The 16010-nt window shown below is 40.0% G+C and overlaps 1 protein-coding gene across 23 annotated transcripts in view; it reads right to left on the reverse strand.

Annotated features, from left to right (window-relative positions):
- Positions 1-16010, reverse strand: part of LOC115522300 — a 99994-nt gene that overhangs the window by 57156 nt on the left and 26828 nt on the right. For 19 of the 23 annotated variants that reach the window (XR_003971332.2, XR_003971328.2, XR_003971327.2 and 16 more), the window contains 3 exons: positions 2444-2602; positions 1731-1963; positions 70-666 (listed from right to left, as the gene is read on the reverse strand). The gene's annotated coding sequence lies outside the window, so the exon portion shown is untranslated. Of the gene's footprint in view, positions 1-69; positions 667-1730; positions 1964-2443; positions 2603-8506; positions 8605-16010 lie in introns of those variants that run through there. The other 4 variants (XR_003971333.2, XM_032594389.1, XM_032594390.1 and 1 more) reach the window with 3 other exon arrangements.

Genomic DNA, 16010 nt, shown 5'->3' on the forward strand with positions numbered 1-16010 from the left:
CAAAGTCACAGATGGAAAACTCTAATTCCAAAAACCCCCACGGATAAGACAAAACAGCATATATCTTACCTGAGCAACATTAAATCAGGGAAATTTTTCCCTGTTTACTTTTCAGTGTAGAATTATCACCTAATGTCTAAACCTCATGGTTAGAACTTGTAGAGTTCTTCATTCCAAAATTCACTGGTTCCATTTGTCCACAAAGTAGTAGTAATATGCTCTTTCCCAAAGGGAACAACAGCAAGAACAGAAATGTAATTTATTTTTTATTGCTGAGTTGGGCTTTTGCAAATGATTTTTGCAGACATATCTTTAATAGATTTTCAGGCATATTTTATTTGCTGAAAAATTTCCATGCCCCAGCATAATTTCAATTATTCAGTGGAAACCATAGTTTGGGGAATTGTTTCCAGCCACTCATTCAGCTCTTTGAATAAGCTATATATATAACTTCAATTGATTACTTTTTCCATTTGGAAATTAGCTCAGATGAAGAGGGATTAGGAGAGAATGTGTTTCAAATTCTTTTTCCTCCTGCAATCACACAAGAATTCTTTGATTCCTTGGACAGCTTGGAGCCTGACTTTTCAGGTCACTGGGGTCCTGATGAAGTACAGGAGACAGAGGGTGTCATTGAGGGCACTGTGTCCCTGAAGATGCATTCAGCTGCAAGTAACAGAGGTTTGTTTATTCACAAAACAAGAAATCTAGAGATGAGCAGTCATTAGTTTTGGTTAGGGAGACAATGCCCCTGGTCAACATTGTAGGATGTTTTTTGACCAAAGATGGCTACTACAAGTCAGGTCATCAAATTCATAAAGAAGAGTAAAGAGGGAAGGATCACTTCAGCATGTTCTGTCCTATTAGGGAATCAAAACCTTTGTCAGAAGCCTCCAGCTGATGTCCACATACTTCCACTGTCACCCTTGGTCCAAACCACCCTCATATCACCTTATTGACTTCCAGTTTGTCACCACCTTCTTCCCCTTGACCTAATCTGGTCTTTCTCAATATAGTAAGCAGAGTGAGCACCTTCAAATAGAAATCAAAAATAGCATCCCTCTGTTCCAAGCCCCAATAGATTCCCAATACACTCAAGAGTCATATCCAAACTTCTCAGAGGGGCTTAGATGGCCCATGTGATCTGGCTATTCGTTTCCTCTCTTATCCCCTCACTGCCTGCACAATCCTTGCCCATTCCATGCCAGTCACACGGGCTCCTACTATATTTAGAAGGCCAGTGCTCCCCCCAGTCAGGGCTTTGGCATCTACTGTTCCCTCTGTTTAGCATGCTTTCTTCCTCTATCACTATATGGCTGGCTCTCTCACCTCCTTCAGGCTTTGCACACATTTCAGCTTTGTGGTGAGACCTTCCCCGACCACTCTATTCATAATTTCAACTTCCCTTTCTCCATTCCTTTCTGGATTTTATTTTACTGTTTTTACAAAGCATTACCTAACACACACACACATTTTATTCTGTCTCTGAAATAACTTTTGAGTGATCAGCAAATATTGTTTTCCATATGGATCTGCCCACACTTCTCCATTATGACAAATCCCTACCCTTCAACTACTTGTGAATGGTTGTAGCAAAACTGCTCAAATTAATTCTGGTTGTTTTTATTTAGTGAGCATCCTGAAGATTGGTTAGAGTATTAGGTATAGAAAAAAGGGAAATAAATTAAAACAGCTCCCAAATGTTCATAGACACTTTATGTGTTACTTACCTCTTTAAATCTGTAAGACATCCCTGGAGGAAAGCGAAGTTCAGAGACATGGAATAATGTGGCCACACACCTTCAGCTGGGATGTAAGTCTGGGTGCTTTAGTCTCCAGATTCTTTGTTCTTCCCACTGTACCAGGTGTCTCCTGATGGACACATTGACACCCCGGTGTTTGCATCAGCAGCTGAGAACATGCCTTTCAGAAGCCTACGGACACCAGCATCCTTTCTTGCCACCTTATGTAATTTTTTGAAAAGGGTAAGAAATAATACAAAAACATTTTAATCTCAGACAAATTATAAGGGTAATTTCAGAAGTCTAGAAAGGCTACCCTGTCCCCAACCCAAAATATGTCCCACCCACTTCCACGTTGCCACTCAATATTCCTTTAACCACAGTGAAAGTTTTCATGATTCTAAATCCTCACTGAACATGTTGAGCCTCACAAATTTCTCCTGAAAATATTTTGATTTTTTTTCCTATCTCACAGTTTGTTCACCTGTCACAGGCCTTTGTGTGTTGTTCTTCCTAGAGCATAAGCAAATGAGAAGGAAACCATGCCCTGCACACCTAACATAGCACTTTTCCCCCATTAAATAAGTGTTTGCTGAGAAATTATAAAGTCAAAAATACAAATCTCCAGGGGACTGTATGTAATGGGATATCTGTGTTTGGAGCAGTGTGCTGGGGATAAAGTATGAGTGAGTCACACATACCTCAGTTTCCACCCTGGTTCTATCAGGAGCTGTTAGTGTCCACATTTGTAGGCCAGTGCCTGGTCTATCTTGTCCCTGAGTCAAAACCAGATTTAATGACCCTCGGTTATGGCTGCTGTTCTAGTTGAGAGGGGGTGGTGGTGAGGAGGTGAATGGCACCTGTTGGAAAAAAACCAGCTGAGAGCAGCTCTTTCGTTTCATGAAGGGCCAGTGGTTCCACTGAGGTATCATCTGAAGAGAAGGGGTGGCCTGGAGTTCTGGAGAGCCAGAGAAAGGCAGACAGCAGGACACAGCCCTTCCAAACCTGCCCCTAAGGAGTGAGATCCTGCAGCATAGAAGATAGTGACTGTTCTTTGAAAAGATACCCTGAGGCTTAGATCCATGCCAGGCTCTGCACTCATTCAGAACAAGATCCACTCAGATAGCAGAGGAAACCAAAATCATCACACCCTCATTCATGCAACTGTCTGAGGACCCAACCAGTGGCCTAACAGAAGCTGAGCGCTGCAGGCCCACAGAGTTACAGAGTTCCCTTTCTAAACACCATGCCTGCTCTCGCAACCATTTTCAGGGTGGCTGCTCGCCTGTCACACCTGTGTCTTGGGGCCAAGTGGCACAGCCAGCTTCCCACACCTCTCTGCCCTTCCAGACATTACTTGCCACCCTTAGCCTGCGGTGCAGTTGACTAGCCCCTTCCTTGACCCACCTCCCAGGTTCTACAGCAGAGAAGTTGCTAGCCTCCACATCTTTTTTTTTTATGTTTATTTATTTTTGAGAGGGGGGGCAGGTGGAAGGGCAGAAAGAGAGGAGGAGACATGATCCGAAGCAGGCTCTGCACTGACAGCAGAGAGCTGAATGCAGGCCTCAAACTTGCGAACAGTGAGATCACAACCTGAACCGAAGTCAGACACTTAACCAGCTGAATGCTAGCCTCCACACTTTGTAAAGACCTACACTGTCAAGTATGGCTTGGAGGCCTTGAAGTGTGTGGGTAGTCCAACTTGAGATGTGCTGTAAGGGAAAAATGCAGGCCATCTTTTGATGAATTCATATGAAAAACAGTATAATATATAATATATCTTTATATGGATTACATATTGAAACAAGACTGTTTTAATATATTGGGCTCAATAAAATATACTGTTAAAATTGATTACAACTGTTTGTACTTTTGTTAAGTGGCTACTAGAAAATTTTAAATTACTTTTGTGGCTCATGTTAGATTTCTGTTGTCCAACACTGATGAGGACAATTCATCATATTATACTGTCATTATTTGTTTTCTTTCTGTCTCACCTACTAGACTAGGAGCCCAAGGAAGGGTGCCCTCTAGTTCCCAGAGAGAGGCTGTATCCATAATGAATATTCCACAAATGCTTGCTGAATAAATGAAATTATGACCAAACATACAAACAAAACCCTACAAATATTCAATGTTTCTGAAATAATTACAAAATCACTTGGAATTATATGCTATGTATTGCTGTTGAATGGCCACTGATCTCTTTGGTGTGGAGATGACTTTCAATACATATTGTTGGTATGTATGCCCAATTATGCCTACAGGTATAAATTAAATGAATATTCCAAAACTTCATTGAACCTTATGCACGTGAACTTGAGCTTGTACATTTATCTTGTAGGTGAGCTGGGCAGGCTACTAATTTATAAGGTCTTGTAAGTGATGATTGCCCTTTCTCAAAATTTGGCTTAAGTCAGCTGTTCTGTTTATCTCCTTGGGTGATCCAAGCACCAGCAGCACAAGCATCACCCAGGAGCTTGTTAGAAATGCAGAATATCCAGTTGCATCCCAAACTTATTGAATCAGAACAAGATCTCTCGTTAATTGTATGTGCTTAAAATTTGAGAAACCTGAGCTATGCATTTTTCTCAACTCTAAGGAAGAAGGCCACCTGGGAACTTGGCTATCATTCCCTTCTATTCTTCACACATTTGTACACTTAAAATGTGTTGAGCTTTCACTTTGTGTAAGATACCATCCTAAGCGCTGAGATACGAGGATGAGCCAGACGCATGAATCTGGGTTCTGTGACTCATGGCAGAGCCTCACTGCATGAGGGAGAGTTGGGCACACTGGGTACAAGAGTGCCTGAGAGGCTCTGCAAGAGGAGCAACCAGGAATGACAGGGTCAGAAATGGTGCAAAATGGCCCCCTGTCTGGACCGAATCTACAGACAGCTGCTTCATGAATCATGCATGCTGAGGGCATCCAAGAGTAATGGAAGCAGCCAATACTGCCCTTCCCTTCAAGAAGAAAACTGTTCCAGAATCTCACGTTTCCATGGAGACCCAAGAATCTGCCAAGCCAGCAACAGATCTCTGGTCCCCAGGCTCAAGTTCAAGCAAGCTTAATTCCCCTTTGTCTAGGTCTCTGGGGTAGTGTGAGTTTTCTTCCTCTGGGGGGACGTGGGTTTGTCAGTCTTGACTATGTGTTCCTGGCGAGCCAAATCAATTCAAACTCTAAGTTGGCAGCAGTCCCCAGACACTCTGTGGATGGTGAAGTGCAGTGAAGCCTCCATCCACTCTCACCCAAATAACCTGACAATTCAACTACCAGAATTCTTTTCCTCTATTTCTACAAGTATAATCTCATTCCCTTCATTAGTCAAATTCCTTGAGCACCTATGGAATTTACTATGTGGATCCTGAGAAACTTAACAGGAACCCATGGGGGAGGGGAAGGGAAAAAAAAAAAAGAGAGAAAAAAAAAGAGGTTAGAGTGGGAGAGAGCCAAAGCATAAGAGACTCTTAAAAACTGAGAACAAACTGAGGGTTGATGGGGGGTGGGAGGGAGGGGAGGGTGGGTGATGGGTATTGAGGAGGGCACCTTTTGGGATGAGCACTGGGTGTTGTATGGAAACCAATTTGTGAATAAATTTCATATATATAAAAAAAATAAATAAATAAAAAATAAAAAAAAAATAAAAAAAAAAAGAATGCAGGGATGGCCCTTCCTAACAAGAGAAACTGATGTGAAAACAAGTTACAGCTTAAAACCTTCCCATGGCTCCCATTACTTCATACATGGAAATTGTAAGAAGTGCACAAAAGCACAGCCTACAAGGCTCTGACCTGGATGGCCCTGGCTCTTCTCATCCTTCCTCACTGTTCTCTAAACTCCAGCCATACTGGCTGCTTCCCCCTCCTCCTCCTCCTCCACCCCCTCCTCCTCTTCCTCCCTCTCTAGGGCCCTTATCTGGAATGATCTTCCTTCCATCCTTCCTTTTGTGTAGTAAACTCCTATCTATCCTTCAAATCTTACCTCAAGATCACCTCCTTAAGGAATATTCCAGATACTGAACAGCCTGCATGCCCTGGGTCCCTGTTCTGTGCTCTCAAGCTGTTCTTCCTTATACTTTCTTCACTCTCCCTTAGAGTATAAACCTCTTTCCTACTGGTACAAACTTTATTCCATAGGTTATGGGAATCTTAAAATTTTCAAGCCAGGGAGAGATAAGATTAAAGTTTGGGGAAGATGAATTCGGCGGCTGGGAGCAGAGTATATTAAAGAAAGGGAGAAATTGCAGGCACAGGAAAGACACTGGAATGATCGTCTTTAAGTTTGCCAGGCCTAGGGCTGTTTTTAAAATATTATCTTATTTGTTCCTTACCATAGATTTATGGGGAAGGCATTGATACCCCCATTGTTTAGTTGAAGAGACTGAGACCATGAAGGGTTTAGCAACTTGCTCCAGAGGCCATAGAGCTGGTGTGCCCAGGCCTGCCTAGTATCTACATGAGTCTGTCTCCCAAGGAGGCTATCATAAATGTTCCTTTATGAGAAGATATGGAAAAGAAAGAACGGACCCAGCAAAGGTTGCAGGGGAAACTCAGCAGAATGTATTGATGATTGTATGTGGGGACACTGAGGGCAGGGAAAGAAACTCATCAAAGATGACTCAGGTTCTCACCTGGCCACTTCCCTCCTGAAGTGCTCCTGACATGTCTCCTGGGTGTTCCCTTAGCACCCTGTGAATCCCCCTCCGAGAGCACTCATCAGGGACTTTTACAATTCCAAGTCTTCTCCACCAGGCCTGTGGGCACCACTGCTGGACCGATCCCCCAGTGAGGCAGACAGCCTATAAGCACACAGCGATGTCTTACTACATGAATATGAGCTGATGAATAAAGGAAGAACCCTTCCTTTCCCTCACTGGGAAAGTGAGGATGCCAATGACAGATTTACAGACAGAAGCTCCTGGGGCAAAATGCCAAGCATCAGCCAGAGCAGGTGGGACAGTTCTCTGGGCTACACCCAGAGTGCTCACCTATGAGGAACTTTGTGACTTAATCTCACTAAAGAATGGGACTCTTCTAGGTGCCAGAGAGGTGAATTGATGGGGCAGGGCTGCAGCCATAGAGGAGACTCGACTCAGTTTTATACCAAAGCTAGGTACAAAATCAATAATGCCACATTTGACAATCTCAGAGAATCCTTAGTGATTTGTCAGTGGAAACATTTGGCACTTGAAAAACAATTTATGCCACAACTTGTAAAACTTTAACATGAAGAATTGGTTTCCCTTGAGAATTTGCAAGAATGTTCTACAGAGAGAGAGAGAATCCATATGTTGTTTCCAAAAATGGCATCTACCTCAAACTTTCTCTGTCCCACACCTGGGAAAGGGTCAAAGATAACTACAGACCTGTGATCACCACTTTGTTCCCTCTGGAAGTTGTCAAAACTCCTGTCCACACTCTAGAGGAGTCTTAATATCTCCCACACATCTCTCTGTGCTGGCTGTAGTCACCATCTCCCCTCTTAAAAACACCATGCCAGTCACCTCCTTCTAATCTGCTCCAGTTCTTCTCCCCTCCTCATTCCTCCCTCCACAGTGTTAGTAGGTAAGTTTTCTAAATACTGATCAGAAATCACAACTCCTGAAGCTGGCATTTATGATCCTTCATGCTGGCTGTCACCTCCCTCCCTGGACTGACCTTCCACTGAACCTCCCTTCATGTTCAGAGGCCACAGTCAAGCTAATTTCTAGCTCTTCCTGTATCCTGTGCTCTGTTTTCCAGCCATATTGTCACTTTCAACCCACTATGCCTTCTTTCAAGGACTTTGTCCAAAAAATCCTGTCCTTCCAGAATTTTCTCAAATGCCACTTCCTCTCTGAAGCTGATCCCAATTCTCTCAATGAAAATTAACCCTCCCTTTATATATGCCCACGGTACTTCCTTTTTATGGCTCTCAATATTTTTTCAAAAGATTGACTCATATTGTAGTAGGTTCCATGACAGTTTGTGAAACAACCCCCACTGCATGATGGTCTCATTTTGCATGATATGGTTAAGGCACAGCACATCAGCACATCAGTGGGTGGTTCTGATATTCTTTGCAACCTAAGAATTTCTGTATTTAATGGCCCTAATTAAAACTCTCAGCATATCAAAGGAATTTTTTAGACAAACAACCATTAGCTTTGGAAATTTTCACAATTTGTTAACTTTGTCAAGCTCAATAAACACTGGTTTGTTTGGGTTTCTTTTTTTCTTTTTTCTTTTCTTTTTTTTTTTTTTTTTTTTTTTTTACAAGAGTTCCAGGGAAAGCTTTGAAATCCTGAAACTTCCCCTATTTTTAGTGAAAATAGCATGGGCAATCATTTTTAAACATTTCTCTCTTTTCTTTCCTCTCCTCTCTCAAGTGAAAAAGAGATTCTATATAGTCTTTAAGGATAGCCAACTCAAGCATTAATTATCATTATTTCCTCTCTTTTGGATAATTCTTAGCTTACAATAATATGCTAGAATCTCCACATTTAATCACCTTCTCTTAACCTAGTTCCCCACTCCAGAAATGACACCAGCAAAAATTCTCAGAAAGAATTGTTAATATATTCCCTATCTCTAGTTTTTCTCTGTCTATTCTCTATTTTTAATTAAATTTATATTTACATTGCACTAAATATAAATTAATTGTGGAAAATTAGAAAATACAGATAAACTATGAGAAAATTCAAAGTATTTATGTACGGAAACTGCTAAGCACAGGGTAAACTACATTTCCCAGCCTCCCTTGCAGTTCAGGTGAACACTTACATTCTCAGTGGTTCAGTGGTTCTCATGGTTCTTGAATTCAAATCCCACGTTGGGCTCTGGGCTGATGGTGCAGCACCTGCTTAGGATTCTCTCTCTCTCTCTCTCTCTCTCTCTCTCAAAATAAATGAACATTAAAAAAATTTTTAATGCTACTGACTTACTTCCTGGTGAAACTGGTGAAAATTATTTTTTTGAGAGAAAGAGAGTGCGCACGCATGCACAAGTGAGTGAGGGGCAGAGAACGAGAGAGAATCCCAGAAGGGGCAGAGGGAGGGGTGGTATCAAGAGAAAAGTGGGGCTCACCTGAAGGGGGGCTTGTGTTTTTACCCAAAGAGGGGCTTACGTGGTGAAAATTATGTTTTAAAAAACAATTATTCAGAGCCTTTGGTAATGGTCCTAAAGATAGAAAGCAAATGAAAAAAGCATCTATTCAAGAAAATCTATGAAAATTCAGGAAGAAAAATGAGTCTGTGGTATCTGAGCCAACACTGCTCCTTTCTTCTCCTTTCCTCCAGCTCAGTAGTTGGAAACTCAAACCCAGACTACTACAGCTAAGAGCCCAAGGCTCCTACTTGGGAGCAGGACATCAGTGTTTCTTATTCAGTCCTCAGTGCCTTACTGCCAAAGCTAAGTTTTTGGGCAAGTATGATCAAGAAGGTAGAGATTCCCTTTTTCCACCCAATTCCCACTCATGGAATGGAGGCTCTACCATAGAAGTGGCACATTGAGAACTCTGGGGCCCTTATGATTCTTTCCTTGACTCATGAATCAGTGGTTCCCCACCAGGAGAAGCAAGCTGAGAGGAGCCCAGGCTGCTGCCTCCTAACAAGTGCTCAGCTCCTAGAGTGAGGGTATCCTTCAAAGATGCTTGCCATTATCTCTACTCTCAGCCCCAGAGACCTGCCTCAGAGATTATTGCTTACGGGAAGAAGCAGGTCATAAACCAGATAGGTCCTAATCTCTCTTCCCAAAAGACCTGACTTCATTTGCAACAGAGCATATAGAAGTTCGAGCCTAAAAGTGCTCTCAAGAACAATGAGGACTGTAGTGAAAGACAATTGGAAGGAGATTCATGGATCAATGAAGATACACTCTAGACTGTAGTCTGGCTACTGAAGGAGAGAAATGAGAAATAACCCAGCTGGGACAAGCCTTCCAGGGATCAGGACAAATATCAGACACTAACCACCAAAACCATTCCTACAAGGAGCCACAATTTAATTGGATTAGTGTGCAGAGGAATATATACTCCAAAGCACTGTTGAAACCCTAGAGCAATCAGCTGGCTATTAGTGGAGCTTAACAGCTTTGTGTGAAAAGAGTAGAAGAAAGCTTTATCAGTATCACTGCTGTGAGGTGTCATCCTAGGATCTGGAGCAACTTCAGAGGATCAACATTGTGGAAAAAGTCAGGGAACAGATTTCGCTAAAATAACCCAGACAGTCACCAAAAAAATAAGCAAATATCAATAAGCCTAGCCAGTGTTGAGGGTAAGAAGACCAATACCCAGAGTTGCTGCAATATATTATCTAATATGTCAGTTTCCTATTAAAAAAATGACAAGAAATGGGAAAGTATGACCAATAACAGGCAATAGAAACTGCCTATCAGAGAGAATAGACAACAGATTTAACAGAAAAAAGGTTTCAAGGTAGCCATTTTAAGAAAGTTCACAGAACCATAGGAAAGCATGATTAAAGAGGTAAAAGAAGGTACAGTAACAATTTTGCATCAGATATATAATATTAATAAAGAAATGGAAATTATCTGAAAGTGGAAATACTGGAGCTGAAAAGTACAATAACTGAAAAAAGACAAGAATCAAATGACTAGAATCAGACATGACAGAGGGAACATTATTACCAACCCTACAGAAATAAAAAGGATTAAAAGGGAATACTATGAGCAATGTATGCTAATAAATTAGGTAATTTAGATGAAATGGACACATTCCTAGAAAGATACAACTACCTAAACTGACTTAAGAAGAAATAGATAATCTAAATAGACCTAAAACAAGTGAAGAGATTAAATTAGTAATCAAAAAAACTACCCACAAAGAAAAGCCCAGGCCTTGATGTCTTCATGACTGAACCCTACCAATAATTTAAATTAGAATTAAAATTAATTCTTCACAAACTCTTCAAAACAATAGAAGAGGAAAGAACACCTTGCAACTCATTTTATGAGGCCAGTATTATCTTGATACCAGAACCAGGCAGATACCACAAGAAAAGAAAACTACAGACCAATATTTCTTATGAATATGGATGTAAAAATCTTCAACAAAATCCTAGCAAACCATATCCAGCAACATATGAAGAAAGTTATACACTATGACCAAGTGGGATTTATCCAAGAGATTCAAGGTTGATTCAACACTGGAAACTCAATTAATGTAACACATTACATCAATAACACAAAACCAAAATTTACATGATCATCTCAATAAACACAACAAAAACATTTCACAAAATCCAACCTTCTTTCAGGATAAAAACCACTCAACAAACTAAGAATAGAAGAAATGTCCTCATCCTGATAAAAGCATCCATGAAAAGCCTAGAGTTAACATCCTACTTACTGGTGAAAAATTGAAGGCTTTTCCCCTAAGGTCAGGAACAAGACAAAGATGTCCATTCTTGCCACTTCCATTCACATCCCGGATATTCTAGCGAGAGCAATTAGCCCATCTGGGTTGCTGTGGATTTAGTGGCTTAAACAACAAATATTTCTCACAGTTCTGGAAGCTGGAAAATATAAGATTCTGTGTCTGGTGAGAACATGCTTCTTGGTTGAATGACCAGTCTTCTCACTGTATCCTCATTTGGCAAAAAGGACAAGGGGGTTCTCTAGAGTGTCTTTCATGACTTGACCACCTAACCCAGACCCCACCTCCTAATACCATCACAATGGGGGTTAAAATGTAAACATATAAACTTTAGGGAGATACAAACAATAACAGCACTTAGTGAAGAAAAATAAATAAAAAGAAACCATACTGGAAAAGAAGTAAAACTATCTCTATTCACAGATGACACAATCTTGTACATAGAAAACCCTAATGAATCCAATAAGAAACTATTAGAAATTAGACATGAATTTGGCAAAGTTGTAGGATACAAGATCAATACATAAAAATCAATCAATATTATCAAGATGGAAATCATCCCATGTAACATTGTGTGCTGACTATACTTAAATAAAAAACAAAAAATTATTAAATTAAATTAAATTTTAAAAGATGGCAATCATCCCCAAACCAATCTACAGATTCAAGGCAGTATCTGTTGGAACCCCAACTGAAATTATACAAATTGTAGAAATTGACAAGCCAATTCTAAATTCATATGGAATTGCAAGGAACCCAGAATAGCTAGTAAATCCAGAAAAAGGAGAACAGATAAGAGGCATTATACTTCCCAATTCTGAAACTGACCATAAAGCAATGGTAATCAAGACAGATTGGTACCAGCACAAGATTAGACATGTACATCAATGGAATAGAATTGAGAGTCCAGAAATAAACCCATATGTAAATGGCTGTTTTCCACAAGAGTTCCAAGACCATTCAAAGGAAAAAGAATAGTCTTTTCAACAAATGGCACCAGGACAACTGGACAGCAACATGCAAAAGAATGGAACTGAACCTTTACCTCACACCATATACAAAAATAAATACAAAATGAATCAAAAACCTTAATGTAAGAGCTAAAACTATAAGACTCTCAGGAGAAAAGATAGAAGGAAATCTTCAAGACCTGGTATTTGGCAAAGTACTCTTACATGTGACAACAAACGCACAAGCAATAAGAGAAAAAATGAACAAATTGGTCAGGGTATGGAAAATAAAATGTTCATACACAGCTGGTGGGAATTCAAAATGATACATCCACTTTAGAAAACAATCTGGCAATTTCTCAAACAATCAGATATAGAGTGACCAATATGACCAACCAATTTCACTTCTAGATATATATCCAAGGTAAATTAAAATATATGTTCACCCTGAGGCACCTGGATGGTTCAGTCAGTTAAACATCCGGCTTCAGCTCAGGTCATGATCTTGCGCTTTGTGAGTTCAAGCCCCACATCAAGTTCTGTGCTGACTGCTCGGAGCCTGGAGCCTGCTTCAGATTCTGTGTCTCCCTCTCTCTCTGTCCCTCCCCTGTTCGTGCTCTGTGTCTTGTGTTTTGTATGAATATAGTTTTAAAAACAAACTAACATTCTTTAATATGAATTTTCCATTTAATTATAACTATTTATGTCAATAAATATGTCTCATTTTCACTTCATTTAATATCTAGCACTGAAAATTTTGTTTCATTACAGCTTAAAATCTTGAGTTTGTCAAATGGCTATTTTTTTTTCAGTTTTTATTTTATCATAGTAGTATCAATTTTTTTTAGCTTTTTTCCCCATCTTTTTATTATGTTTTTTCTGAAAGATTTCCTTAACTTTATTACACCAATTCTTTTAGCATATTTTACATTTCCAAACTTCTACCTTTTCTTCTGAATATTCCTTTATTAGAGTACCCTATCATTTTTCATGAATGTAAAATCTCTTATGTCACTGAAAGTATTGATTACAGGTTTTGGAAGTTTTTGTCTGATCTCCTTATTGTCTGACTTCTGTATGTCCCTTTTTTTTTCCTGTTTCTTTGTTTTGTTCTGTGTTTCATCATAAAAGATTCTTCTAAATATATACTCTTTATTGACTTTCTGTTCATGTTTAAAAACAAGGCACTAAAACATGACTAGAAGCTAAGTGTGTCAGAGCACAGCGTGCTCATTGGTGAGCTCACTGAGCAGTGAGGGAGTGGGTATCTGACTCCTTTGCTGTGCTTCATAGATATCAGTATGTGACACTAGACAGTTTATCCAGGTAGATGTCCTCTCACCTCCTGGCCTTCAACATTTAGTTATGAATGCCAGGTTTCTGGTCACTGAGAAAGGCAAGGGTATGGAGGTTACTCCACCCGGTATGTAGAATTTCCCTTGATCCCCTTACTTCTGTGTGGCCACACCAAAGCCCAGATCTTCTCTCTCCCATTCTCTCACCAGGGCATCTTTCTTCAACTCACTCTGTCAGTTTTCCGTACAAATCTCTGCAGTGAAGAGTCTCTTATCTAAGTCCTTACTAGCGGCCATCTTACTAAGTCCAAAAGATGTTTTTCTGTCCTCATCTCAGCCTCTTAGAAGAATTGAACACAGTTTAATATTACTTCTTTCCAGAAAGTCCTTATTTACTCCAGAGGAAGAGATCTCTCTGCTACCTTGCAATCCATTTTCTATAATTCTTTGTAAATGTAAAACAGACATGTCATTCTCCTGCTTAAAATGCATGAAAGCTTTTCAACACACTAAGGAAGTATCTGGTTTCCTTACCATGACCCACAAGGCTCCACATCACCTCTCCCTGCCTGCTCCTCCAGTCATCTCTAACCATCTTCTGTATACTCACTCTGCCCCAGACACCCTTGCCTTCTTTCTGTGGCTCAAACATACCAACCTGGTCCTCAGGGAGAGTTTTGCACTTATGTTCTTCCCTAAGCACTCTTCCCTCAGACCTTCCAGAGGCTGGCTCCTTCTCATTATTCAATTCTCAGCTCAAACTTCACATCCTCACCCAATCCAGTCATGCAGCCCCACCACCATTACCCCAGCCACACTCACTGTGTCAATCTCCTCAGCTGTCACTATGACATTTAGAATTATATGATATTATCCTGATTATTTTTCATTTACTCTCTGTTTGAATTTCCCCACAAGAATGGAAGCCCCACATGGAGTGGTGCTTCCATGGTGCTTCCATGGTACTTCCATGGTGTTGTCTGTTTTTGCTCACAAGTGTCATCAAATGGTGCCTGACATGCAGCAGATCCTTGATAAGTGTCCACTGCTTAAAGGAGTGAAATGTATACACAGACCTGTGCTAAGCCCTCCATGAGAAATCATTTCAGTACAGTTCAATGAAGGATCTATTTTCAGCTCAGACTATCACCCAGAAGGAAATCTTCCTAACAGAACAAATTTTAAATTCCCTTGACCACCATGGGTCCTAGAACTACTCAGCACCTCACAGAACACAGAACGTTTACCTAGAAAGGCAGGAGACCCATCTCATACAACCATTTCTCATCAGTAGGAAAGCAAGCAACTAGCAAGCACTAAAGTCTTTCAAATAAAATAGTTATGATAAATTCAGTACCTTAAGATGGAACTTTGGACAAGTACACAAGTAAATAATAAGAATTTCACAACAATAAGTGCAATATGTGAAGAATATCCAAAAGAGTCTAAAAGAGGGATTGCCCTCTTGGCCCCTCTGATTAGGGATTCTGGCCATTTTCTTAGTGTGAAAGAATTAAAATTTGCCACCACAATGTAAGTATTTTAGTTTTCAAGTTATATAAACATGCAAGGTGAACTATATAATAAAATGGTGATAGATTAGCCACTCTCAACACATTCTGACTTAAAGAAATTCTTTCAATATTTCATACATACAGCACACAAACAGGTGGACACTGCTGTAATTTCTTAAAAATCTGAACACTTTTTGGCCCTATAATTCCACTTTAAAGAAGTTAACCAAAGAAAATGATTAAGAATGTGAATTAATTTTTGGCTATAAGGATAGTGATTACACTATCCTTTGATAATAGCAATCTAAATATCCAACAATAAGAGATTGGCTACAGCCATTTACAAAATTATTCCATGGATAAATATTTATTGGCAAGTAATGAGTTCATTAGGTTGAAAAAGGCAGGTTACAAAGCAATATGATCCCATTATATTTTACAATATTATATAATATAAATTTAAGAAAGAGAGAGTTAAAAAAAACGAGTAAAGGGGCAAGGAAGGACATACACTAAACTGAGATTTTAAAGAAGTTTCTCTAGATAGAAATTTTATACAAATTTCTTTATGTGTTTTTTTTCCTTATCCTAATCTAAATTCTTTTTTTCTTATAATAAATAGTTGTTAACACCGCAGTTTGAAAAAAAAAAGCTGTAAGATTAAAATCAACATTTTGTTGATAATCAGAATGAGCACAATCAAGTAAGAAACACTCTTTAGTGTTTCTTAATAGGTTTATTCCACCTGCAAGTGCCATATATCATACACACATGGATGACAGCAACATTTCAGCCCAAAATAAATTGACAGAGCCTACCAGACACCTCCAATGCAGGTGTTTCCCAGCCCTTGCTTCTCCCTGTCTGATGCTCACCCCACAAAGCTCTCTCCGCATCTCTCCCTCTAGCATCCCATCAGTCCGTGCTTTCTTTTCCAGAGGTTCCTGTCTGAGTCAGCTCGGACTGCCATAACAAAACACCATAGACTGGGTGGCTTAAACAACAGACCTTTCTTCTCACGGTTCTGGAGGCTAAAAGTCCAAATTCAAAGTGCTGGCTGATTCAGTTCCTGGTGAGAGCTCTCTGCCTGATTTGCACCTTCTTCTGTCCTCACATGGCCCCTCCTCAATGCAT

This window comes from Lynx canadensis, chromosome C1 (genome assembly GCF_007474595.2).
Source record: "Lynx canadensis isolate LIC74 chromosome C1, mLynCan4.pri.v2, whole genome shotgun sequence".
Taxonomy (NCBI): domain Eukaryota; kingdom Metazoa; phylum Chordata; class Mammalia; order Carnivora; family Felidae; genus Lynx; species Lynx canadensis.